General features: G+C 39.9%; 1 protein-coding gene, 1 long non-coding RNA gene and 1 pseudogene across 3 annotated transcripts in view; all 3 read right to left on the bottom strand.

Moving 5' to 3' along the window:
- Positions 1-152: 152 nt before the first annotated feature.
- Positions 153-16,231, bottom strand: LOC140935482 (uncharacterized; annotated as a pseudogene).
- Positions 16,232-17,774: 1,543 nt separating this feature from the next.
- On the bottom strand, positions 17,775-21,387 carry LOC140935481 (uncharacterized). 2 transcript variants are annotated; one of them, XR_012165214.1, is made up of 3 exons: positions 20,888-21,387; positions 20,316-20,392; positions 17,775-19,579 (listed from the first exon to the last, which is right to left on the bottom strand). It is a non-coding gene; the product is annotated as an uncharacterized lncRNA (long non-coding RNA). The 2 variants fall into 2 exon arrangements; XR_012165213.1 differs by lacking the exon at positions 20,888-21,387 and adding an exon at positions 20,688-20,842.
- Positions 21,388-22,423: 1,036 nt separating this feature from the next.
- LOC140934033 (tetraspanin-17-like) overlaps positions 22,424-25,042 on the bottom strand; it is a 97,860-nt gene continuing 95,241 nt past the window's right edge. The window contains exon 9 of the mRNA XM_073383716.1: positions 22,424-22,434. The gene's annotated coding sequence lies outside the window, so the exon portion shown is untranslated. The remainder of the gene's footprint in view (positions 22,435-25,042) is intronic.

Genomic DNA, 25,042 nt, shown 5'->3' with positions numbered 1-25,042 from the left:
AACCGGCGAATCCACTCTGGACAAGGATTCATCGGTTCATTTGATCTACCATGATCCGAGTGACCTCGGATCATTGATCCTGATCCGGATCATCCCAAAGGAACGCACCCTTAGTAGCTCAAATTTTAATGAATAAAATAGCCACCTCTGGAAAAATTGTAATGTTTTATTCTTGCAAAAATATGTTATCTCTATGGTATTTGTGGCATTTAAAGTAGGTTATTAAGTGTTAATAAATATTGAGTAGCAAACAGTACCAGGTACTTGTCTATCTGTGCATTTTGTTATAAATAGCTCGTTTTAGATTAAAATTCTTATCACACACAGTCAACGTCTGTAGCTTTGTGATGATTTTTCTACATTTGTCCCGCTCGTAAAGGAGTTCAAATAGTAGAACGGCGTGAGAACGAGAACGAAGCAAAAAAAGTATGGAGAAGAAAGAGTTGGGAAGAGAGAGAACGAGAGAACATCTTAGCTAGGAGGTTTTTCCTCCGCTGTCACGCCACTCATGTTCTTCCCCATTTTCATATCTCCTATAATTCACCTTATCCCCCACTCCCCCGAATTTTGTATAACCTTTGTTTTTTATTTCTCCTGGGTATTGCAGTTGTCCCTGAATAAATTTATGACAATGCTTATGGAAAATTTCGGGGGCCAAACAAGGTCTATTATAAGAAATGTGTAAATGGCGAATTGTCGCTTTTGTATACGTTGGGCTCCTTTCATCTTGCTTTTGTCACCTGATATAAACTTAAATAGTTTAATCGGCCATTTGTTTAAGAGGACGGAAAAATAAATTAAACTTTAGTTAAAGAATCTGTTTAGGTTACATACTGAACGTGTTCTGCTTTAGAAATGAATCTGACCAATGATCAAATCAGTTGAATAAACAGACGCAGCATTTAAGTTTCCACACAAGCCATCACCTTTATCCATCGCTTGTATATTCAAAGTTCTGTTACTCGCACTGTCCCTTTTTCTTTTTACGGACGGATTAGGATTGAAGCCTGTAAATTATCACTTGCCATTGAATTACACTCAAAGATTTCCAAAGCACTTGACTTCAGCTCATTAAATCCTTCAGTTCTTTCGTGAATTGTAGAACTTCGATGACAGTTGGTAAACCAAGGTCTGTTTTGATTGAATTGTAAAAAAATTCCGGGCTCTACAAAAACGAAAACAGACATTCAAAGTATTAAAATTAGTATTAAAACTTTGTTGGCCAAATGACGAATAGAAACAGAAAGGCTTCAGTGATGGTTACCAAATACGAATTGTACGCATGTCCTTTAGGTCACCACGTTACAACAACACTGCTGTATCGTAAGTGACATCCTCGCAGACCCAGGGCGGAATATTAAAATGTCACTTCAGCAAAGTTTGGAGAAGAACGGTGGAGGGCCTGAGCTCTTACAAAAGAAGTTCCACTGCTGAATTCCAGAAACACCTGAAATCAATGCTTCTAGACCTATACAATCGTGGGCAAAAGTCTACGGAAAAATTTTCATTTGTGGCTCTTTTGTAAACTACACATTCCCATCTCCCCCCCCCCCCCCCCCCCCCCAACGCCACATATGAAACGTCTATTCACAGTTTTTCCTGACTTTCAACATTATATTGGGTAGGGAGGGGGAATTGCAAAGTATTGTCAAATAAAGGCAATGCTTCAAAAAGGCATCCTAGCTCCAATTGTTCAAAAGGTGCGGATAGCGTTTTCCACCGATAAAGCATTACCCCTCGGATAGTGCAATTGGTTTTCCTAATACGTGCTCACTTGATAGCAATTTTTCCGTTGGATAGCGCTATCCATCTTTTCAACAACCGGGGCCTAAAGTATAAGACTTTGGCCACTTACCTCTTTTCGAAGCTCATTGAGCGTGTGCAGTAGCGGACCGTCCAACTTCCCTCTCACCTTGTTATTGCCGCTAAAGAGAAAAAACAAACTTGAATCACAACTTCGACCTAGGACTCCGCGAAAACTGAAAAAAGTAAACTCATATACCGTAACTGAAAACATCTCAAGCGTAAATAAAACTGCGTTAATATACAGACTACCCATACTTGCAAACAGTGGACAGCGAACCCAGGGTAACTGACTTTACGGTCAAGCCAGGTCAAGCGTACCCCTTAAGATTCCATAAATAAATTTATTATTCGACAGTTGAATCCGTTGGTAGTTGAAGATTTCAGATTCATCTCTGCATTCCAGCATACGTAATGAGCAGTGAATTCACACGCAAGGTGGTCATGAAATTTCTACCAGCTTAGTTTTCTTCAGTTTGTTGTAAATTCCTTTAAAGCAATTTTATCCATTCAAAGATTATTAAATCTGACCGAATAAAGAGAAGACATCGCTATTAGTAAAAAAAATTCCCTGCTCATTAAGCATGCAGGAATGAGAATTTGAATTTGACACTGATTGCGGTAACGACAATCGCATTCATTTTTCAAATAATAGATTCATTAACATCATCTAAGGGGCACACTTGAACTGCCCCTACTGTAACAAAAACTACAGCCATTGCGGTCTTGCTTATTTTTAACTTTTACTAAATGTTACTAACAGCTTAGCTGTTATCAGTACACAAAGTTATGACCGACAAAACCTACACTTCAAATCCGATACTGTGCAGCCATTTCGCAACATCCTCTTTCTGCCATTGCAATATCTTCTCGCTTCCTGGTCCTTTTGGTGGTGGACTATACAAGACTGTTTGCGTTTGCATGACAGCTAAGGGGAAAAAAAAGGAATCGGCATTTATACCTTATTACCCTACCCCAGGAACTTACGTCGCCTTCACTTTCGGCCAATTAAGGCGATTGAAGTCTACGATGTTTGGATTCGATATTCATAATTACCGGAGCCTTACACATTGTAAAAATATCATAACGAAACAAACACAAATCTAAAAATCTGAACGCTGTCCTTCTTAACAAAACATTTTCTTCAGCATAATAAACATAAGAACATCGAGTTGGGACGTGGGTTTGGTCCAGTTTACATCTTTACATACTGACACTACCTTCTCCTTTTGCAATTTCTTTCACGAGCTGCTGGATGCCAACAGTTGGCTCCTTCCTAAAGTCCATCCACAGCTTAGACCCAAGAACAATGCCGAGCCAGCCGTCTGGAGTATAACCAGGCTCCATCATCAGTGGAATCATACGCTTCCTCCTCTGGTACGCATACTCCGCTTCTAAAATCACAAACGATAGATTTAACAAGTTACCGAATATTTAACAAACAAATTCCAAAACTCAGAGCGGTTGGTCAAATGTCTTCGCCGGAGCAAATAAACAACCTTTTTAGTAAGTAACCGAATGTCTCTGCACTGGTGTTTTACGTTCTCTGTAAAACACCAAATTCAAGCATCTTCGGATATTATCAGTCCCCTACGAAAAATTCTGGCACTCTTAGGATTAAAATGTCATCGTTTGTTCGCTCAAACTTTGGCACTTAATAATAATAATAAAAGTAAAAATAATAATAATTTCATAACTTATATTGTGCAGGCATTCATAAAAATGATCAAATGCGTATTACACTGGTAATAAAAGCATAAAAAACCCTATCCACGATACGAAAAACAATACGAATATATACACTACTACAATAAAAATCTAAAACATCGATATGTAACAATTAAAATTGGAACCAGGGAATCCTGGATAGAAGATCTTCAGTAGAGGTAAGTCGGCAAGAGAACGACTGACACCTCAGATAACAATTTTTACAGTTACAACTGCTCAGCCCTGAGAAAACACCGAAATTTCGCGACGCCACCACTAGTTTCTTCGCGAAATGACGTCTGACGAACGAGCGCAAAAAACTCTACTGATGAAGTGTTACTTTTGAATGGTTGAAGCAAGTTTCTCTCGCGGCAAGACCAATCAGAAGCACTACCCAGATCTGGGTAGTGACGCGTCACCAGTATGGAATTTCCGCGTTCGTTTCGCAGACGCCCTTTCGCACGGAAACCAGTAACGGCGTCGCAAAATGTGCGCTGTTTTCTCAGGCTATGAATGCGCTGTATTTCTGTCAAATTGCTAACAGTGACAAACATAGCTCGCGCCATATTTTAACACACCTGATCGACAGTTGGGACTGTTCTGGTATTTCCTTGACACTGCCAAGAGTAACAAAGAGGATTTCTCCACAGCTCGCGCCATTGTCTCCAGGATGGATCCTTGCATCTGTTCAACATCCATCCACACACTAAAGCCCCGTGTTTCCAGTTCTGTCTTCACTCGCAGCATGGTCTCCTGCGTGTCCCATTGATAACTGATCATAACGTGCTCCTCAGAATCTGAACGTACAAAACAAACCGAGTGTTCCAGCATTATGGTAACTCCTTCCCTTACTGGTTAGTCTAAAGGTTAGTTAAATTGTTTAAAACCGGACGTCAGACGTAACAGTGTAAGGTATGGAGTTGAAATAAACAGTTAAACAGGGCCGAACGTGGGACGTTTGCAGTTACGACCGAAGTTCACATTAAGGAACTTATGAAATTACGACGGCTTTGGCAACGGAAACACCGAAAACACAACCGATTTAGGAAGCAAAACAACAACTCGCACGTGCATCATTTATGTTTGTAAATTTCTTTTCTCGGTGTCAAAGAACAACTTCACGACTTACAGACTCACTTTCACCTTAGGTACACCGATAGCAGAGCAATTATAAAGAACAAACCAATCCATAAATCCAATTGCATGGCACGATTTTCAACACCGTCTCATCGCCTATTGCATGAAGGTGATCTTTAAAGTGGTGGTCTATCTTCCATTTTACACTGTTACCTGAGCTATGAACGTGTTCCTTCTTCCCTTCGATTTCCCACATCGCTCCAGCCGCTGCTTGCTGTATCTCTTTGTTCGGTGAACGTTCCAAGTTCTTCAGTAGGGTTAAAGTTTCGCGATCAGATTTTATCATTTCCTTATTTGTCTCATCAAACGACAGCATGTACAACGCTTTGATTGCAGCTAATCTTTCTTCCTCGAGCTCAACGGGGCCTTTCAACATAGAAACCAACAAAGGAATGCCTCCGAGCTGGCCAATCTACGACACAAATGCTACAGTGACTGACCTTTCACACAAAACAAAACAAAAAAACCTGAAAGCATGAATGCCCGGATACTGCCCCTCAACATTTTTGCATGCAAGTTAATTGAAGAAACGGACGATTAATTTAGGATTCTGGGAAAGTACCCACCTACCCCTCCCCTAAGCCAACATTAACACTTACTTCTCACTAGGGGCAAAATGTCGGCTTAAGGGAGAGGTAGGTGGGCAGTTTCCCAGAAACCAAAGAAATTTCGTCCAGATGTTGCGTGGCTTAGCCAAAATGAACCTCCCAGCTTCACTACTACAGCCGAATCGTATAAACTAGTTTCTATACTCGGACATTTGTTGTAAGCTGAACTTTGCACGCTTATACAGTGAGGTGTCGTACCATTTTCTTGTTGCCGTCGTTAGTGGCCACGTGACTTAGTCCATAAGCTATTTCCGCCGCAGAAAATCCCAGACTGCGCCTATTAGCCGAGTTGGTAGCCTTTTCCAACAGCTTCAAAATATCTTTGATTGGCTCTGAAATGAATAGCTCAGCAAAAATATTGGTTAACATAAAAAAGTGGACAGATTGTGTATTTTACACAAACATGACATGACAATCTGTACAGTACTATGCACATGCGAACCGCAAGTTTAATACTCTCATGAAGTCGTGAGTAGACTACGAGTAGTCCCCCAGCGAGCGCGCATGAAAATCACTCCACCGCGTGTCGCCTTTTCTCGAGAAGGGGTGATTTTCACGCGCGCTCGCGTTTCACTCGCTCTACTATCCCTGAGGAAATATGGGGGACTACTCGTAGTCTAAGTCTTGAGCAGACAATTTAGATGCTGTCTTACGTCAGAGACTCCCGAAAAACATATTATCAATTACTTTCGAAAATTTTTTCATGTGCAAGCCGGTGAAAGAGCGTCATCCCAGTTAAACACTCAACCTGTGCAGATGCGAAAAAAAGCCTGAAAAATCAGGCTTGCCGGGATTCAAACCCTGACCTCTGCGATACCGGCGCGTCGCTCTAACCAAATAAGCTAACAGGCCAACTAGGAGATGGTCATTAAATTAGTTCGTAATTATATCCGGCAAAAATGAAGATAAAGTGATGAATATCAGATGAAGTTCAAATATCGCAACCGCGGAATGAAGAAATATTAATAAATGTAAAGAAGATCATAAAATTGAGTTTTGTAGCAAACAACCAGCAACAGAAACTAAAGCAACTTGGATTAAACTGCAGAGAAACATTGCCTTTGACTAAATATTATACCTTCGCTCGCCATGATGAGATGGTTATTTTTCTCGTCAACTAAGTAAGCCATACAAAGAAGGGCAGTCATCCTATAAACTGGAAACTGTGTTCTGAAGAAGCTCAACAATGTCCCTATTGCGCTGCTGTCGTCAAAATATTGTTTGTTCTTACTTCGTTTGGAAAGGTTGTGAAGCACTCCTAAAAGTTCAAAAATTAAACTGCCCAATCTTGAAAAGCCAATATCTTTGTCCTCAGGATCTTTTGGAAGAACCTGGAAGTATAATTAAAAGTTATTAAAAGGTTTGTCATTAAAGGCTTGAAGTTGTTACGGGCAGAATTTTCATTTTTTCGTCTACGGAAAAAGGGCAACAGCACTAACAGGGCTGGAGTAGCGGACGCACCAGATCAAATCTGCTGCCGCCACTGCGCTTAAATGTTTCAATGTTGTCTTGTCATTAAAAGTTCATTAAGCCTTATACATACCTGACTCTTATTAAAGTCTGGCGTACATGTCTTTAGTTGCTCCAATAGGCCCAAGATAAGTTCTACCAAACCGGCGCTGCCACATGCTTCACAAAATGCATCATGGAGATCAGTAAAGTTTAAAATGGCTAAAGACACAGACAACATAACCTCTAAAGCCCAGCCAGCTTCCGAAACGACCTACAATAAAACATAGCGGTACAGACGATCCATGTTACTGTAATGTCTCTAAAGAGCGCCCCTTTCTTTTAATCTCCGCTTTCGAACAGTTAAATATATTAGGACCCTCCCATTTTCAAATAAGCAGCTACCCTACAATTGCCACGAATTGATTTGTTACACTTAACAGTCACAAAGTGTTCGTACATGTACTTGAATGATTATCTTCAGACTACAAAAACTTGAAAGTTTGCCGTAAAATATTGGCTGCCGTGCAAAGTGATTTTGATACGCGTCACTGAAACTTTCAGGATGCCCTTCACAAGATAATATGAATTACCCGGGGTTACCTCTCCAGTTTTATACAACTCCTATCGCTTACAAGGCTCCTCAAGAAGCCCTCCCCTCCCCACCTCTCAAAAATAGCTGGAAACACTTTTAAGTCATTAAAATGACAATTCTTCCGCGTCAAGTTGACGGAAAACTGCCCCTTTTACCGTTACTCTCCTCGCTGCTGAGGGAAATGTAATTAAATGGCCCTGTAACGGCCTCACCTTCTTTTCCTCAAACAATCTGATCAACTGTTGTCAATTACAGTGGTAAGCTGAACAAGAAGACAGGTTATAAGTAAGCTCGGTTTTTTATCTCTAATATTATCCACGCCTCGATTATAGTTCCGAAGCCATTAGCGGGTCCAAGAACTCGTGACTTCATTGGAAGGAAATAATATATACTTAATCCCAATCATTACTCTTTTTCAGAGAAGGAAAAGGTTACTCACAGCTTCACTAAGCGGAGACAAAAAATCTCAAACATATTAACTCTTGCGTCCCATTTCAAGCATTACGTACTTACTCAAGTGCTCTGCATCTATTGAGACCTCGCAATACCTCAGCTTTCTTAAGCTACGGTAAAACGGGCAACAGAAACGTGCAACTTGTTTTGCAATATTGCTGTAAAAAGAGTTGAAAAGGAATGTTGCACATTTTACAACCCGCGTTCAAACCTGTCTCACAGCAAACTAGGTTGTTGCAAGTTGCGTGATTACTGACGTTTGATTGGATAAAATTACGCGGGAGTCTCGCTATACACGGCGAGTTACGTCACTTGTTGCAAAACAGGTTTGCCTTGGGCCGGTAAAACGGACAACATGTACAGATTTTGTTCCAAAAAGTAGAACTACTCTCTATTTTCTGCGACAAATTTTCGCACCTTGCAACAGGCTGACTTGTTGCAAGACAGGTTTGATTCGTGGGTGGTAAAATGCGCCACATCACTTTTCAACTGGTTTCGCGGCAATAATCCAAAACAAGTCGCACGTTTTTGCTGCCTTTACTCAGCCACGTTCATTTTACTTCCCTTCTTTCTTCTCTCGCCTCCTGTGGAACATGCTTCCAGCCTTTGTAAAGAAAAAGCCTCTGGGTGGCTTCTTTGAAGAGTTCTAACAACGTCAGTCAAGAGTTCAGGAAGGTTGGCATCGACCAAAAAGTTACCCACTATAGTCCTGCTTGATTGGTCAGGTATCTTGGTGTACACTGAAAGTAAAGCATCTGCTTTCCAAAACGCTGCTTCAGTGGCCAGCTGACCAGAACCTAAGTAGGACCGCAGACTCTTGATGATCTTCTCGCTTTCTGACAAGTAGACGTACACACTTCGGTGATTTTTCTTGTATGTTTGTAACATCGTCTTCAGGTCGATTTCTTTTGGTTTACTCTGGTTGCCTCCTGTTGCCAAAATAAAACAATATAAATTATAATACATATAATAACTCCTCTTCGTACGTTCCCGCGTTGTTTCAGCCTTGTTTCGCGTATCGAGGGTTCTGCTAATCTAGCCTCCCACGCAGATCACGCGTTCCTCACCCACCTTGGGAAGGATTGCGTGACGAGCAAAGAGAACGTCCACGTGGTAGGCTACTGTTAATACTGCCCATTTACGCAAACCCACAATAAGTTTCAACCTGCGTCAGTGGTAACTATTGCAATTGATATAAACCGAAGCGAGTTAATCTTTCCAGCAATGACTCGTATTTCCCGGTTTGTAATAATATCAAGTTAATTTCCAAGCAAATCCTTACATGAAGAGCGATTCAGGCCAAGCCAGTGAACAACAAACAAAACTAAACCTCTGGTTAAGTTCGTCTACGAGCCAGCGCCGAAATCCTTGATCTGGGGCCCTCGCTGTGTGCCAGGATTTGAGTATGAGCCATGGGTTTGTCTGTTAAAAAAGCCTTTGTCGAATTGCCAATCAGGCGGAAGTGAAATTGGCCCGAAGGAGCTCAACAAAGTTCTATACGCAAAGGCCCCCCCCTGAGATCCAACTCCTGACCCTTTTATATACCATTTTGCACAGAAACGGTAACCCTTTCGTATACCCTTTATTGATAAATGGTACCCCTTTCACATACCTAGTTTAGAACGTTGCATCTCTTTTAACCGCTGTAAATTCAGTCTTTTAAATTTCAATAAATCACAAACCCTGAACGTTTTCTCGACTTTTCTATAGCCATAAAATGCATCTATTGGCCCTTTTCAGCCTTTTCACGAACCGAAATCAACGATTTCCCTCCCCTTTCTTATAGTACTTCAGCTAGTGAAATACCTACCCTTTCCAGGAGCCCATGTCATGGCGTTTTACGGGCCAGTTTATTTTTAGACACATTTTAAGCCACTTTTTCCATCGAAAATAGAATCTCCACCATGTCTATGAGCGCATTCGAAGTATACGATGTCAAAAAGGAAAACTAAACGTTACTGAAAGGCCAAAAAATATTATTTTTAGGTCTGTAGTTTTTGCTGACGGGTTTGTGGAATTTAAAAGATGTTTAAAATTCGCGCCAAAACCGTTCTAAAAATAAATTGCTCCTTGAAAACGCTGTAACACGAGCTCATGGAAGTTGTTCGCTCCCGATTATGGGCTCCTGCCCTTTCTCGTTTACCTGAAGCCTGTAAAAGGCACCCTTTTCGAGCAGAGCCTTCCCGTATATGTCATTACATGTATACGGAGTACCTCCTAGGGGAATTACGGAGTACCCCGGAGACAATTACGGAGTACCCCTGGGGGAGATTGCGGAGTACCCCGGGGGGATTGGAAACGTACTTCTGGTAATTCGTTGAGTCCGTTCGGCTCCCAGAACAAGGATATCACGCCGCTTCGCAGACGTTACTAGCCGGGTTAAATTACGTCTCCCGACGCAGGCTGCGATTCACCACACGAGCATTGTTTACCTGTCAAGCGGGTTCCTTTAGATTTTTCTCTCATCTCTAATTCCCTTATGAGATGGCTCATCCCGGTCTCTACATTCCGTGCTTCCCTAAAGTCCATCCAAAGCTTTGTACCCATTATAATCCCGAGCCACCCATCAGGTTGGAAGCGAGGCTCCATCATTAATGGAATGACTTGCTTCCTCAGCTGATAAGCGTATTCTGCTTCTGTGTGGTTAAAGGAGAATTTTCTTGGTTATTCATTTTAAGATCGTAGATGTATTGTGTACTGTGCTGCACACGGTCGAATGCGGGAATGTGGATTTCATCGGCACCACTTGACAAAGCGATTTGGAGAAGTGGCCTATTTAAAGTGAATGACTGCTAGTCTTGCTTACTTCACTTAGCAAATAGTTACACGATATAAATTATACCAGAGTTCAAAACCAAATCTGTTTCTTAGATCAAGCAGCTAGTAAATGACTTAAGGTGGCTCGATCGGATTCTTCAGGGTCAACACCTGCACAGATTCAGCATAGACTACACTACCATTGACAAAGATTGGAAAAATTACCACAGCAGCTGTATTAGATAAAGATGATAATTGGTTATGACCAGGGTCTCAAAAACGTCGGCGTTGTCATACAACAAAATGACGCCATAACCTATTTTACTTGCGGTCGTATTTCTCAGCACTTTATGCTCAAACTTGAAAGGTACTGACCCTGAAAACCCCATGGAGCCACCTTAAGCATCAATCCTTTAATACCATCATTCTTTAAAAGAAAAACCAATGCTCTGCAGGCCTTTTCCACTTTCTTACCTGAGCGACAGTTTGGGCTCTCAAAGTACTTTCGTGATATCGCCATCAGAAACACAGAACAGTTTTCTACAGCAGCTGCCATACTCTCCAGAGTCGAGCCACTCATGTTTTCTACATCAATCCACACAGTGAAACCAGCGGAACGCAGTTTATCTCTGATTTGCAGCATGGTAGACTGGGAATCCCACTGATAACTTATCATCAGGTGCTGATTTTTTGTAGCCACTACCAAGAAAGATAGTTATAGACTGAACAAATCATCTGAAGCAAAGGTCAAACTATACGTAGCTAGACAGTATGCCCTGCACCTTATGCATGCGCAAAACCATATCACCAGACACCAACTACCACACGGCCAGTAAAAAAATCATGCCCAACACTTTACTTTGTCTGCCAACCCACCCTGTCACCAAAACTGATGAATTCCAACTCAACACAAGTGATGTCGATACAAACAAATTTAAGTAGCATGAAGAAGAATTTTGAAGAAAATCGAAAGAAACTATTGCTGCGGCAAACAGTTCACTCAGTTTCACCTGTTTTCTTGGTTGTAGTTGTTGTTTTTGTGGTTTATTGCATTATGACATTTGTGAAGCTGAAATCCTAACAATGGATACTTACAAAACCATGTTCGGCTTATTATTTCTACTGTCTCTCCATGTCACCAATATGTAACCCACCTGGACATTTGAGCAAAGAAGAAAATAATAAATGATCTTAACGGAGGACATAGAATTCCTCCCAGTCCAGCGTGACACACCTTTTGTGTCTTACTAAGACGACATACATTTTTGCTCAAAACAACTTTTAGTTAATCTGGTGACTGAGTGCTTGATTACATTTGTACAAAAAGGCTATACCTGGACTAGAGGAATCTCTTTTCCTGTCAATTTCCCAGAAAATGCCAGAAGCCGCTTTTGCAATATCCTTATTTGGATGCTGCCTCAAGCTCCGAAGTGTCTCAATGGCTGATGGGATAGCTTTTATGAGTGCCCTGCTCGTAGCATCAAACGACAGCATCCACAAGGCCTTTGTAACTGCAAGTATCTCATCTTCTTGTTGATATGACTTCAACGTGTTAACGATAACTGGAATGCCTCCATTTAAGCCAATCTAGAAAAGATAAAGACAAAAGAAGTTTTTTTAGTTAAATATAATTGTAAAACTGAAACAGAGACCAAAACTGAAACTAAACCATGCACTTGCTCACAGTCTACAGCTGTACCACTTCTATCTCAACTTGCCTGCCTGTTGTTGCTTTCATTGACAGCCAGTTGACTTATTCCATCAACGATATCAATCACTGAAAATCCAAGGTATGCTCTAGAACTTGACTTTGCAGCCTTTTCCAGTAGTTGAATAACAAATTTGATGTGCTCTGAAATGTTAAAAGGGCCACACATAAATTATCCACCGAATTGTTATCCATGCAAAAATTAGCCACCCAGTGTTAGCTTTGTTATTTTTTTTTTTTAACGCTGTTTGTTACAAGTTGGGAATGCTGACCCTTAATCACACTGTCTGCTTCAAGGAATGAGTTCAGGTGCCAAACTATATGTACAGCTTATTTTAAGTAATTTGCATCATGCATAAATGTCATAAGTAGGTGGAATTTGATTGTCTGCATGAGCATAGTAACTGGCACTTTACATATGACTCATTGACAAAGACAAGCTAAACTGACCACAATATTAAGCGGACAAGTGACAATCACTAACAATAGCCTGACTGTTATTTACCCAGGGGGGGTACTCAGGATTTCAAGTGACGGGGATGATCGAATGGAGCCAAAAGTCAAGACCCAAAAAAATCCCTAGGGCTTCCAGCGAAACCCAAAAAAATAAGCGATGTAAAGCGATACCATAGTTAACTATTAAACAACAGCAAAACACGTTTGTTTGTACTTTACTGGCAGAACTACGCAGCCAGGGCACTACCGGTTCTTTTTAATACCCCAAAAAAATCCCTACTCAAATCAAGCTACCCAAGAAAATACTTGCCAAATTTTCGTACCCAAAAAAATCCCGGAATTGAAAATTTCAAACCCAAAAAAATCGTTTGATCATCCCCATCACTTGAAATCCCAAGTACCCCCCCCCTGGGGTTATTTATAGGCTCAATTACCGGCCACTGTTCAGGAAAGGATCCTGCTTTTCTTCTCAGAGAGGAATGAGACCAGCCCTGAGGGAGTGCCAAGAATTGCACCTTTAAGGCAACTAAGAGGTGGAGACAATTATACTTTAAACTCACAGAAAAACACTCTGAACTAATAATTTACATAGAAATCAATGCTTTTGTTTTTCTCTTACCAACATCTGCCAATATTGTTTCATTGTTGTTTTCTTCAATCAGGTATGCCAGACAAAATAAACTCTTGAGATAATAGGCAGTCACTTTTGCATTCAGAAATGGCAGTAAGCGCTCTACTCCTTTGCTATCTTTGAAGACAATCCTGTTTGAAACTTGTTTTGCCAGATTAACCAGTGCAGAAAGAAGCCTTGACAAAGTTCTACCACGAGAAGTGAATTTGGAGATTACTTTTGTTTCCTGATCCTATAAAGGAGCAATTCATGGAGAAAAACATTTCACAAGCAAGTATGCACAAGCAAATTCTTTCAACTCAAGATCATGATCAAGGAGAGTTAAATACCATACATGTATATTCTAAACATTGTGGGTCAGAATGAAATTCAGGTTAAAATGGCTTCAACCTATGTTTATTCTCAATTTTTTTTGTTTCCTAACCCTAATATCATTTATAATCAGGAAGAGTAAATTATTTGAGTAAGGAAACAAAGAAAATTGGGAATCAACATAGGTTAAACCATTAATTTTTAACCTGAATTCCATTCCATTCTACAACAGATATACCTACCTCAAAGGGCATCATGTCTGGTATACAATCTTTTAGTTTTTCAGCCACTTCCAAAAATACAGGAATAAGTCTCTTATTGCCGTGTTCTTTTGACAGCTGAGGAACATCTGTTATATTCACTGACAAACCAGCCAATAAATTAAGAATGTCCTGAGCATACTTAAGCTGTTCGGAATTAATCATGTTATCATTTTCCTGCAAGGAAATAGGTTAAACATAATAACAAACAAATCAGTTCTTTCAGACTTAAAATCAGTGGTTGCTCCCGGGAGGCCTAAAGGTTAGGGGGTACTCTCTGCTCTCTGGTCAAAGGATGCTATTTCAGTGCCTTGGCTCTCTTGGCCTCCGTTTTGGTCTAAAGATATGGGGCCAAGTTGGGTTTAACCTCTGATAGATTGGCCACTGCCCAGCAATATACCTGTATCAAGGATGCAATTCAATGGGATGCTGGAAGAACATGAGAAAAGCTTGAAGTAAAAGCTGAAGGAAATTGAATAATTAACTTTTGAGCTTTCTCTCAAACATCCTAATTCCATTCCATTGGTTGGAGGCAGAGTGGCAGAGCAGTTAGTCCACTAGACTTGCAATCCATAGGCCCTGTGTTCAAGTCCTGCCCTTGCCAACACTAGTTGGATTGTGCTCAATAATCCCAGATTCAACTCCTTGTTCACACTGATAAATAACCAACTAGTTTGCCTCCAAATGACTAGGATTCTTAACTCTATTTTATCAAGGGAAAATCTTTTGAGGGGAAAGGATAATCATATCAATACATAAATATTATGGTATATTAATTATTATATTCTAAGTTAGTTACTGTATTGCTAAACCAAAAAGAAAGCTCCAGTTTCACTGAAGTTTGCTTTAGGAGAAAACAAATGCAGAGACAAAATTTTCAGCTTTCATTGAGTTTACTGTTGCTATCACAATCTGCCCAGTATCTTACTTGTTTTACTATAACTACAGGTATAGTAGGTATATGCAGTAGGTGGTAGTTTCGAAAACGAAGCACTCGAAAACGAAGACCGAAGCACGAAGCACCCTATCTCGAAAACGAAGCACCCTATCTCGAAAACGAAGCACCCAAATTTCAAAAACGAAGACCCCTAAATCTCGAAAACAAAGCACCCAAAACTCGAAAACGAAGCACCCAAAACTCGAAAACGAAGACCCCTAAATCTCGAAAACGAAGCACCCTAGATCGAAAACGAAGCACCCAAAAACTCGAAACCGGTCTGTCCTTTATAAACAAGAGACCAATGCTAATACAGCAGGAATCAAGCACGATAACGAATCAAATTCTCCTGTTCCCCACCATAGAGCCTGGTCCCAGGCTGTTATCCTATCAAGTATAGCGAGACTAATATTAAAATTAATACAGGATATCCTGTCTAGAAACGTTCAGTGAAACAGTTGGTTATAAAACCTTGGGATGGATTTTGTGGACCTTTGGAGGTGCGGACGCATCCGCTGCCTTCACCTGATTCGGATTGCGTCATGTAAGACGTAAAGTTGCACGTATTAAACCTACAGTGGTTTCGAGTTTTGGGTGCTTCATTTTCGAGATTTAGGGGTCTTCGTTTTCGAGTTTGAGTGCTTCGTTTTCGAGTTTTGGGTGCTTCGTTTTCGAGATTTTGGGGTCTTGGTTTTCGAGATAGGGTGCTTCGTTTTCGAGTTTTGGGTGCTTTGTTTTCGAGATTTGGGTGCTTCGTTTTCGAGTTTTGGGTGCTTCGTTTTCGAGATTTGGGTGCTTCGTTTTTGAGATTTGGGCGCTTCGTTTTCGAGATTTGGGTGCTTTGTTTTCGAGTTTTGGGTGCTTCGTGCTTCAGTCTTCGTTTTCGAGTGCTTCGTTTTCGAAACTTGATTACACTTACTTCGACTTTTTCCCTGTCGTACTTTACTACTTCAGGGTACTTTTCCAACAAAGCACGATAAATCTCAAATATTATGCCAGCAATGTTTTGCCTAAGCACAAAGTTAACAGCTGTTGTTTTGATTTCTTCGCTTTCGTCCATAGTTCCTGAAAACTTCAGCAGATCCTCGCAACATGACACACCTTCTGCACTCGCAATATTTCCTTCAGATAGAAATTCTTTTAAGACATTTGCACTCTTTTGCGCCCCAGAGAGGACTGATCCAAAACTGGAGTTATTTGGCGCTTCCATGGGTTTTATCGCTTCCTTTTTCCCTTGCTCAGAGTTGTTTACATGGCGATGATCGTTGTCATTCACTGACTCTTTCTGTTGCTCAACTTTTTTGAGCCTATTATGAGAAACTCCGCTACCCATTGATAAAACAGTCGAAATTATAAAATTTGTGATGTTTCATAATGCCAGATAAATAGCTGCCCTCAAAAATTCCAATCAATATTGTTTCCTTCGGAGCTCCTCGAGCAAAAACAACCAGGCGTTACCAACCAGACAGATAGGACACTAGGCTCGAATTCCAGCCGCTGTGCGGGAAAATGAGCCCGCCCTTGGGGTTTCAGCTTGTGTTCGCTATTTGCATATTCCCCATAATAGACCTTATTTGCCGCTACCCCCCCCCCCCCCCCCCACCCCGCCCCCTTTAAATTTTCTATAACTGTTGCTCCCAATTTCCCCTGGGTATTATCGTCGTTTCGAGAAAAATTAACCCTCCACGTTTTTTTTCGACTTTTCTCATGCACCAGTTAGGGACTGTCGACACCACTAGAAAGAGCGCCTTAAATTCAAATGAGCAAGCTTGAAAAGTTTAAAAGTGACATGTCTTAAACGAGAAAAGATATAGCTCCGCAAAGCTGCAAAAATTTGCCGACGTTTGAATAGTGGCGGACAAGTTTGTGGACCCTACAATACAAGCGTCCGTCAGGAATGGGCTCCTGCACTGTAATTTTCAGGGAGTTATAATAACTCCTCTAGTGGGGCTAACTTAACTCCTTACAGTGGAGTTATTTTTCGTGGAGTTACTTTAACTCCAAAAAGGAGTTTAAAGAACTCTTTTTCAGGAGTAAAAGTGACCCCAGATATTGAGGAGTTAAAATAACCCCAAAAAAGGAGTTATCCTGTACCTAAAATTTTTACTCCACTTTCAGAGTTAAATTAACTCCAAAAAGAGTAAAAACAACCCATGTAAGGAGTACAAGTAACCCCATTTCGGAGTAATTTTAACTCCAGACTGGGAGTAAAAAGAACTCTTTTTCAGGAGTAAAAATGACCCCAAATTGGGAGTTAAATTAGGAGTTAAAATAACCCCAAAAAAGGGGTTATCCTGTACCTAAAATTTTACTCCATTTTTGGAGTTATAATAACTCCCTAAAAATTACGGTGTGCGTCTGCAAAATTTTAAATTTCGCGACTTTGAGTACCCTATGTACCTACGTCCCCTTCCCTCACCCTTGCCCTTTTCCCGATGTTTTCTGAGGGGAGTGGGCGTCTGTACACAGGCTAGACTTTGAGGGGGTATGCCTTCGTCAGTTTTCAGCAAATCGCTTTCAAACTTGGCAATCTTACTACAGTAATTTAAAGGCGCTCTTTCCGGCAGAGTCGACGGATTTTCGTTTACTTGTCCATGTCAAAAGTTAAAATCAATAGGAAAGGTCTATTAAAAACCATTCTCACACAAAATTGTTATTGGAAAGCAAGGTGTATTAAGGGAGATGCGCAAATGGCGAATTCTCGGCTTAGTTTTTCTGTGGTTGGATGCGATGTTCTCAAAAGTCCGAAAAAGGGACCTGTTTCTTCCTTTTGATGATTTGCCCAAAACAGGCTAATAGACTAACTAGAATTTGGAGTGCTGTCCAAAAGAGAGCAAATTTTGCGGTCATTTGCCGTGTTTTACAATATTTGACTTTTTGTACGTGTCTCTGGTCGCCTATAAAGACACCTTTACTAAGATGTTTTATATTCACAGGTTTTTGTCAGTAGTTTCGGGTTGCCCACAATCATATATTTTTTTTATTGCCCCCACTTTTCCTTGTCAAACCAATACATTCTCTAAGTACTTACACCATAACGTCTCTAACGAGGAGCTTTATTGATCATTTCTTGAGCAAATCTGATCACTCTATACTTTAATGTTAAACGTTTATTCGACTTTGAACTCGTTACCTTTCGTATTTGGAAAGCGTCAAATATTTAACAGTTTTTGTCCTTGGTAGGTATGTTGACGAATGGCTTGGTAATCTGTCGTTATAAAATCTACATAAAAATCCTACAGAATTTACTTCCAAATTCGCAGGGTTAATTAATTAATCAATTTCATTAGTATTGATTTTAATGTTGTACAAGTACTCTCTTAAACTGTCTGGAACCCTCGTCTAGTGCGTGAGCTCCAAGAAAAGCTCACTAGAGCCCAGTATTGCCTCGCAGTTGTTTAATAACGGAAGTTATTGCCTTGGAAACCCTTGCTGTTGCTTTCTAACCAAAAATAAGGTTAATTCTCTAGAATTTGTTGTTGTTGATTTGTGGTCTTGTCTAATGCTACGTCAAGTGTAAACTCGATCTTGGTCATCTTTTTTGGCTACTTTTGGCCTTGTGAAGGCCTGTGAAATAGCGTCTCAGTAGAATCTTAATAATACTATCTTGATATATATAGTGGATAGAAAATAAAATACTTATAAGTGTGAGCAATATCTAAGGCAAACATATTGGAATTTTCTTTTCTCTCTTCTTTTGTATTAATGAGCAAGAGCTTAGTCGGGCGCGATTTTTTTTCCAGTTTAAAAATTACTTAAAATATAGTGTGTGTGATTTTTTCCACTCTTAAAAAACTTTGAAAGTAAGAAAGAGAAGACAGCTATATATTGTACGCTAAGGGTATTAAACGAATGTGCTAGAAAGGTTAAGTTAACGGTATACGTGAAGCCACTGCCCTTCACAACGTTGTCTGAATGCAGTTATAATTAAACTGTCTGAAATTGCCGACGGACATATCTTTTCGAAAAGCTTCCGTGGGTGCTTAGTTTCAAATGACGCAGAGTACTGGGCCAGCCTTCCTTGAGGAAACGACAGATGTGTAGACTTCTTGATCATGGGCCAATTCAGCTTGAGGCTGTACATTGAAGCGACCTGGTAACAGTGCCTGCTAAGTTGAGTTCCACAAGCTAGTTTTTGTGTTAGTAAATACCTTTTGTTCGAATATTGGTTTTCTTGAAGGGGGTAGAGTTGCATTCCTTCACAGAAGATTTCATACTGACTCGGTTTTTGACTCAGACTGAGTGCCAGGCATAAATTCATGAGTAATTCAATGGCCCGAAGAAAGATGCTTTGAACTTCTCATCCTTGAGCAAAGTAAAATATTTTTCAGTAAGCAAATCCTCTCCAACCTTTCTCTTCATAAAACGCAGTCCTTGCGTTTCTCGAAGCCTCGTCACCGTAAACCCCGAGCACAACATCTGTGGCGGGAGGCCGACCCAGGATAAAATTGCTTGAAATAGCAATTTGTTCACTTGTGCTAGCACCTGACAAGACAGTGCTGTTTGTGTTAGTGTTGTTTGTGTTTGCTCGGCTCCTGTACATTAGTCTTTTTCGCTTTTTCGCCTTCTTGTATCTTTTGTAGAATAAATACCCGCCAAGAACGAGAAATAAGATCACCACAGCGCCAATAAGAGACATAAAAAAGATGTTGAAAACATATCGTCCGGCGCTATCTTTGCAGCAGAAAAGATCCGACATTTTTAAGTCACGTTCCGTTTGTGGGTTTTTCCTATGAGATGAAAGACAATCACGCTTATTGATTGACCTGCAAAAAAAAAGTGAATATCTCATTAACTTCACGGTTAACAGACGCAATTGTTTTCGCTGTCAAAATATCAGAATTAAGGCAATATAAAACAAAGAATAAAATGAAATTGAAAGAGACTATTGTAGATAATTTTTTCTACCTGTATTTTTAAATGCACATTTGGTAGTTTCGGTGGGAAAAAAAAGAAGCGGTTGTAATGGCCAGCACTTAAATTATGACGATAAACCGAGGCTTTTAGGTGTTTTTAAAACCTGCAAATGGGTTTGATTTTTGAGTATCAGATATGTCGTAAAAACACCCTCCGGATAAAATATGGTCAAAAATAGCTTCTTTGAAATTTTATATCAGTCACGAACTTCAATATGCGGTTACAATTCTCCCCTTTGTCTACGATATACATCACCAAATCATCAATTTAAATTTCTTCGAAGCTTTCTTTATTTTTCAGAAAAATGTCGCACGCAAACGTCTCGTTTCTAAAAATTGAATTCAGTTTATCGCACAATATCGTAAAAACAACAACTTGCCATATACCGTTTTTTACTCTTACTCTCTCACGCCTTGAAGATAAAAGAAATAATGCCATCAACGCTGTTTTGTCATAAAAGATACCAAATTGCAATTGTTTCCCAATCACGCAATGTCTCTCGACATTTTTGAGGGTTAAAGAAATTGTGAAGCCTTATTTTCACACATGAAACGCAACATCTAACCGCAATGATTACAAACTTACCTGCGACTCGGTTCTCAGGGCTTTACTGTGCGGTTTTTTCAGGTGAGTCGCATATGTGGGTACAGCTTTCCTATAATCTGAAAAATAAATAAAATTGCTCTGTGGCGTAAAAACAAAAACCTGAAAAGCTCCGATGGCTTTTCAAGCCTATTAAGACATGCGATAAATCTAGGAGCGCAAATTTCCTTAAGGAAAAATGAATTCCTGCGTATTAAAAAACCACAAAGTATGGAGGACAGAGATTCTTGAGATTGTATTCAAATTATGATGTTGTTATGTCTTTTCGAAATGGAAGACACTCAAGCACTATATCGTTTAACTTGAGGAGAGATATTTTTTTAGTATTTCAAAGTCCAACGATTGAATATTTACCTGAAAGTTTGCCCAGAAATCGATTTTCGTCAAGTAAAGGCAAAGGAATACAGAGAATATCGCTGGCATCCAGTTTTGCACAAGTACGAGAAACAAGGAAATATGTACGGCCGAGTTTATAATTTAGTCGATGATGATCGCCTTTGCACCTTCCTTGAATTCACCCTCAAGGTTGGTTAGATGAGAAGTTTCTTTCTCACCTTTCTCCACTGGAGAAGTTTCTCAAACCGCGTGTTTACAAGCTTGCCTCAGTAGGCCTATCTGCTTTGGGTAGCCCAAAACAAAGCAGTGCATTTTCGTACATGAGCTTGGCATTTTATTATTGTTATTGACAGTTTTGTAATATAATATTTGGCAAAGAAAGCTAAGAGGTCAGGTTGCTCTTATCTGACTCAATCTTTAAACCCGATATCGATTTCTTCAAGTACTGTGCGTCACTAACCATAACATATCTCATGAGTGCAGTGCCCGAACGATATTGTAAACGCAACTTTCTAGCGCTCGAATTAGACAGAAGCTACGACTAAAAAAAGTAATCCTTATAAAACTCTGAAAAAACTTAAATATATAAAAGTATATTTCTATTTCTGTCATTAGCGTATTTGAGAAATGTTCCCACCTTTGCCAAGCCCATCCTAGTTTTATTGTCATATTGAAAACGTTAGAAGAAAATGAAACATAAGATGAGATAATAACCTTCTCGTTTCGTGCATGTGAATAAGCTACTATGTACCACTACGTTATGTTTTTACAAAACACTTCCTACGTTTTATTAAACGTAACTTGCCCCTCCCCCTCCCCCTGTGTTATAAAAATATTTTTGTCAAATGGTATAAACACTGTTATTGAAGTGGAAACGAGGTGAAACGAAGTTTCATAGAGCTAAATTCTCGTAGTAATTGAAAACACTGAAGGGTACACAAGTTACTAACCGATAGCAAGAACTTGTAAAGACGTAAAATGTGTTTAAATACATTTTAAAATACACTAAAATGTGTGTTCATAAATGACTGGTCCGGTTTATGGGAGATTGCTAACGGATTGAAACTAAACACGCACCCACACACTTGCGGGTCAGTGTAATGACTAAGGAAGTGACCTTTTTTATGTGAGACTTTTAGTCTTATACATATTGAGGATGTGAAAAAAGAAATTTATCTCACTGCCACCAGGTATTGGGCGTGTCACACAGGGAGGTGGGGGTCATTTGACCGCTCCTTCAGTTGAAATAATTTTGATTTTGTGCGACCTATAGAGGAGTCTTACTTTTGATATTTAATTTTTTTCTCGATCTTTTTCAGGTTATTATTTCCGTTTACCAACACAGCTACTCAATGGTTAACATTCGAAATTTTCTATGCTTATAATTTAGCTAAGTGAAACCAGGACGCCAGGAGCCTAGGGCCCTAGGCCAGGGTATATCCTGGGTAATCGGCTCCTTGTGACACACTGCTAACAAAAACAGCCGTATTGATCTTTCGGTTTAGACTAGCCCCACCCGAATTAATAAGTCCCATTTGTTTAAAATACCTTTCCATCGGCCCCGCAGCCTTACAGTGGATATGATGAAACCGCCCGGAAAAAGGAAATTCAGGTTCCTTAAAGAAATTGTGAGTAGAGTTAAGGAAAAAATGAGGAGGAAATTTAGTGTTTGGCTGGGGAGGAGTTTGTACCAATAATCTGGAGTTACAAATTAAAAATTTTTCGAAAATTGTGATATCCGTCAGTCTTTGAGATACCAGTATGTTCTGACACAGGTAGCCCAAGCTGGAAATATGAGCATCGGCGAACATCGGCATTGTTGCGTAACATTCTAAATATAAGGATTTGTTTGAGGAAAAAACCTAGTATCGTTTCTGTAACCTAGGAAAATGAAAGGATTTCAATAAAAAACAGCTTACCTTACATAAAATGTGTGTTATATCTCTCCTGTGTGGTACATGGGCCGATTTATGGCCGTTTTATGGGTTTTATTGTAAACGGTTTCCTCTCCATATACAGTATATATAAGGTTTGCCTTAAGGTTTACCTTATATATCGGAGAGAAAACCGTTTACAGCACAGCCCATTTAACGGCCATAAATCGGCCCATGGACCACACAGGAGAGAGGTAAGCTGTTCTTTATTGAAATCCTTTCATTTTCCTAGTTTCTGTAGGTTACAGAAACGATAGGTTTTTCCTCAAACAAATCCTTTTATTTAGAATATATGTTACCCAACAATGCCGATGCTCGCTCGCCGACGCTCATATTTCGAGCTTGGGCTACCTGTGGTTCTGATACTTCAGTAACTCAGTGATGACTAGTGTATTTTTGGGTGTGTGAAAACGAAGTCCACCGGGAAATGGAAACCCAAGAAACTCAGACATTTTGCCTAAGGCGATTGAAATTAAGGCATTCTAAATTAAACAATGCAATGGATTAGGTATATCACGGCTATGAGGCCATTGAAAGATACCACCGGTATTCCTTTATGCCGTACTAAATAAACAGCATAAAAATAATCCGATTCAGAAAAGACTAAAAAAACAAATGAACCGTGTGAAACATATCATTTCGTAAAACGAAAGAACTCGAAGTTAAACTGAAAGGATAGAGGGCGTAACAAACAATACTAAGGATTTACTGAGTGTTTTAGGTTTAACTTGCCCATATGGAAAGCTTATTACCACAAGTAAAGAGAAAGGGCGCCATCTCTGTATGACTACAGCCGCTGAAATTAATATAAAATGCACAGTAGAGAGTACTAACGAATCGGGTAAAGAACTGAAAACAATGACCTTCCCATTAAAAGTCATGTGGGACAGTACTGATTTTTTTAAAATCGTGACCGTGTCAGTTGAGTATTCCGGTTCAGTCAGCGAATATTGATAGGGAACTTGTTGTGCGGTTAAAAACTGATATTTTTCATGGACCGCCATTTCCTTTACGCCAAAACAGTCTGCTTCCAATTATATCTCAGTTTTATGACCACTGGACAAAGATGATCCTGCGAAAAAACTGGAGGCATCTTGTAATGATCGCACAAGCCTACGTAGCAAGTGCATGGTTTCGTGGGAGCACAGTGAAAGAAATGTTTTGTAGGGAACAGGGAAAGAGATACTTTTTTTCGGCCTCACGGCATTGCGACTCTTTCTTGGTCCTCCGCCTCCTGCTTTGTTTATTGCGCTCCAAAGAAACCAACCGCAACGAAGCTATATTAACTTTTACCTAATTTAGAGAGAGTGTGGCTTTAACTCGGGTTGCGCGTGAACGGAAACCGCGTTAGAAAACAAACTTTTATTAAGTCTACCAACAATCAAGAAATCATCGCTTTGTAAGTAGTCCAATATTTGTATTGATATATTTCGCTTCGGTATGCCATGGATTTCTATCATCCATAGGTATGCTGATTTAAAACAAGGTGATATAAGCTATCATTGCTTTCCTATTTCTACTGGTTTGCTGGCATCAAATTTTGGGCATTGCAGACTACGTCATACCCTCAGTGTTAGCAGAGATTATTTCCTTCCGCAGAAAAATTGTCCTTTTATTGTTTTATTTCACAAAGAGCTGAAATGACGTTTTCCAACCGAAAATATAATCAAAAGCATCATTTGGTTTATTTTAAGTTTCTTCCAGAAAAGAAAACTAACAAGAGATTTGTCATATTGCATCTATTTAGTACTAGAGAACGATGTCGTGGCAAGTGTAATTAGCACCTGCCAATAACTTTAATTTTTTACCCCTAAATTCAGTAGAATTCATGCTTTGTTTGTTTGTGGGTTTGTTTGTTTTTTCCCTTCTGAGAATCTGAAACCTGACATGCTTTGTAAAGATTCATAAGACAGTACCGTTTCAGCCCATTTTTTTCCCACGGAGTTGAGGATAAAGAAAATATGCTCGGACTCTGAATTTGGGGGAAACTTACCCTTTGTTGCTGATTAAGGTCTTGCAGGCGCAATGCGGTTTCCATTCCCTTTCATTCATCGATCGAGGACGCCATGGTTCGGAGAACATAAAAGAAGAATCGATGACAAAACAAGGCTGAAATGAACAAATAAACTGCCCTTTCTTGTTAACTGGTAAAATGACCTTGCAATTTATTGTTGCATCTAATTTACTCACCAAAAATAGAGAAATTATTCGGCAGTTTAAGCAAGAGAGAGTCGGCTTATTCTCTGTTCATTCAGGAATTGGAGACCAGTTTAGAGTGCGGGCGCGCGTTGTTAAAGAGTCTGCCAGCAAAATAGCCACTTTTTCAGTGTTTGTTCTAAGGCACTTCAGTGTATACATGGCAACAAAATATTCACAAAGTTTAAACGTGAGCCGGATTCCCCTAAAGGATCGTACGTAAGCACAATATCCAGTCATTGA

Source organism: Porites lutea, chromosome 4 (genome assembly GCF_958299795.1).
Source record: "Porites lutea chromosome 4, jaPorLute2.1, whole genome shotgun sequence".
NCBI lineage: Eukaryota > Metazoa > Cnidaria > Anthozoa > Scleractinia > Poritidae > Porites > Porites lutea.
This window is presented reverse-complemented; position numbering and strand designations above follow the sequence as displayed.